Below are 3,260 nucleotides of genomic sequence, written 5' to 3'. Positions count from 1 at the left end.
GGCAGATCTCTGAGAGTTTGAGGCCGGCCTGGTCTATATAGACAGTTCCAGGGTAGTCAGGGCTAAATAATGAGACCCTGTCTTTTAAAAAGTAAATAAATAAATAGCACTGAGGAGGCAGAGGAAATGCAGACCACTGTGAGTGCCAGAGTAGCCTGATTTACACGGCAAGTTCCAGGTTAGCTAGGGCTACGTAATGAGATCCTGTCTCAAAAGTATGTGTGTGTGTGTGTGTGTGTGTGTGTGTGTGTGTGTGTATTAACCCTCAGGAGGCAGAACGGATCAGTGTGAGTTCTAGGCCAGCCTGGTCTATATAGTGACTGATAAAGAAGCTACGCCTGAGGCTGGAGAGATGACTCGGTGGTTAAAAGCACTTGCTGATCTTACAGAGGACCCAGATTCAGCTCCCAGCACGAGGCTGCTAACAACTGTTAGGAACTCCAGTTCCAGGGGCTCTGACACCATCTTCTGGCCTCTGTGGCCCATTTCACACATGGTACATTTACATACATGCAGGCAAAACACACATACACATAAAAATAAATATTTAAAAAAATTTTAAAAGCCACATTTACACCGAACCTTCTACAAGTCTGGCTGACTAAACTTTGGAGATTGTGGGATGTTAGAGTGTTGCAGGTCTAGAGACAAATACCTTGGGCCATTTCAGCCCCTTAAATAATCATTCATCACCCATTTCTGCCTGTGACCTAACATTCTTATGACTATGAAGTAAATCCTTGAGGAATGTATGAACAGACCCCTAGTTTCCACTAACCCCCAAACTAAGAATGTTCTTCGACAGCGTCTGAGGCCAGTAGTAGAGGTTTCCCCACTTTACTGTAACCCACATGCCTAATGTTTCCACCAATGTTTTGAAAAGTGACTTGATGTGCGACTTTGTTCTGTTACTGTAAAAACTTCACAAAACTTGTTACCACATCAAAATATGGATTTTAGGACAAGCTGAATCTGTGCCCCTGGGCCATGGTCACTCATAGTTGGCTCCAAAATAAGTTAACAACTTATTTCTTTTGCAATGAGAGCTGTTTTTATGTTGACAGTTATTGCGCCCAATATGGGGCCTCAAGAATATCCATTTTTAAAAAAAGATTTATTTTGATTGCATTTATGTGTATATGTGTATATGTGTGTGTTACACGTGTGGGTGCCTGCAGAGGCCAGAAGAGGGTGCCAGATTTGGAGTTACAGAGAGGTATGAGCTGCCATGTGGGTGCTGGGAACTGAACTCGGTCCTCTGCAAGAGCAGCAAGTGCTCTTAACCACTGAGCTTAAACAGACAATAACAACCTTTTTGTTTGATATAAAACCTTGTTCTGCTCGGAGATACAGAAAGAAGAGGTAAGGTCAGAGAAGGACGGATGAGGAGGAGCTGAGAATCATTAATTTTCCAGAATTTATCAGAGGACAGAGGACAATTTACAGGACTCTGCTTTTCCCTTACACCATGTGATGTGACTCTCCAGGATCAAACTCAGGCTTCAGTTACAAGTGCCTTTACCCACTAGACCATCTCACAGGCCCCCAAAATGTATCAATTTTAGTTGGTTGAAATACCTACTTCCCTTGGCTGCTGTGCTCACTTCATCAGGCCCATACAGTATCGTGATTTTTTTTTACTTTGACTATAATGCCAATCATGTTGTTGTCGTTGTTGTTATTATTATTATTGGTGTTTTTGTGGCAGGGTCTGGAACTCACTATGTAGACCAGGCTGGCCTTGAACTCACAGAGATCCGCCTGCCTCTGCCTCCCGAGTGCTGGGATTAAAGGCGTGTGCCACCGCGCCCAGCTGATCATACGTTATGTAAAAACGCTTTTTCAGGCACAGGATGAAAACGCTAAGCCTGCTCACGTTTCTAATACAAAAAGTGCAGTTTTTCCTTTCTTCCTTCCGTCTCTTTGAATACAAGCTACAATCTGAAGGACGGCTATTTCTTCTCTTATCCACCTCCTCCTTCCATGCTGGAGAAACCATGGCCCTCACATCATGATAAGATTACTGGAGACTCAGGAAATGTGAAGCAGATTCACTTACGACTTTGCAAGGCCAGGCATCCGTCTAGAATGGCAGGCATGCTGGTTGAGGCAGAGAACACACCGAATGCACGAACCTTCCTCCATTTTTCCCGACAAACAGGAGGGTATAGTCTCATGCATCTTCTAGGTCTTATCTTTTCCTTTGATGCCTGCTCTTTATTTTAAAGTTTATCAGATACATGACCTAGCAGGAAAGCTTGGCTGCAATTTTCTACTCTACACTTCTAGTTGGGGTTAGCTTAGCAGAGTTTGAGAGTGGATAACAGCCACACTAACAGGCATTCACAGTGGTCTAGAGTTTTCTGTTCACTTGTGGCCAGACCTAACCTGGCTCTGGCACCTTTGATAATTAACAGTCAGATGTTATTTGTAACACAGCAGCTGCTAAGATTTATAGCTTTCCCGTCTAGTTATTTTTCTCTCAAATCTTAAGATGGTCTGGAGCTTAAAACAAAACAAACCAACCAAACCAACAAATGAAAGCCCAGACCTGGATCATGATGGCTGATAGATCTGATTCAGGAGTTCCTCCTCAATGGCTGCCAGCTTTTCCTCTCTCCTGAAGACTGCTTTCCTGCCTACTTGATCTCATCTATAGCAGGTCGTAGGAATGAGCCTTCCTAGCAACAGGGACATGAAACAGCATTGGGAATGATATTTAACCCCCGAATGTGCAAACTTTTATGTTTGGCTGACACAGGAAACTGTGAACTAAAGTTCCCATAAAGAAACTGCACCTACATTAAACCCACAAGTTTGACTGACTGACTAAACTTCAGAGACTGTGGGATGTTGGGATGTTGCAGGTCCAGAGACAAATACCTTGGGCCATTTCAGCCCCTTAAATTGTCATTCATCCCCCACCTCTGCTTGTGACCTAACATTCTTATGGTAAAACCTTTAAGAATTTAAGAACAGACCCCTAGTTTCCACCAACCCCAAAACTAAGAATGTTCTCAGACAGCGCCTGAGGTCTAAAGCAGGCTCTCTGCTGTGCTGTAACCTCCTACCTGATATTTCTACTAAGATCTTTGAAAAGTGTCATGATTTATAACTTTCTTGTTCTGTTACTATAAAAACTTCATGAAAGTGTTACCGTGTCAGAACATGGAATTTGAGATCATATAAATCTGTGTTCATAGGCCACGGTCACTCATATTTGGTTACAGAATAAGTCATTTCTTATCCCTTTTGCTGTG

This window comes from Nannospalax galili, unplaced genomic scaffold (assembly GCF_000622305.1).
Source record: "Nannospalax galili isolate Female #2095 unplaced genomic scaffold, S.galili_v1.0 scaffold4715, whole genome shotgun sequence".
NCBI classification, from domain to species: Eukaryota; Metazoa; Chordata; class Mammalia; order Rodentia; family Spalacidae; genus Nannospalax; species Nannospalax galili.
Note: the sequence above shows the minus strand (reverse complement) of the source record.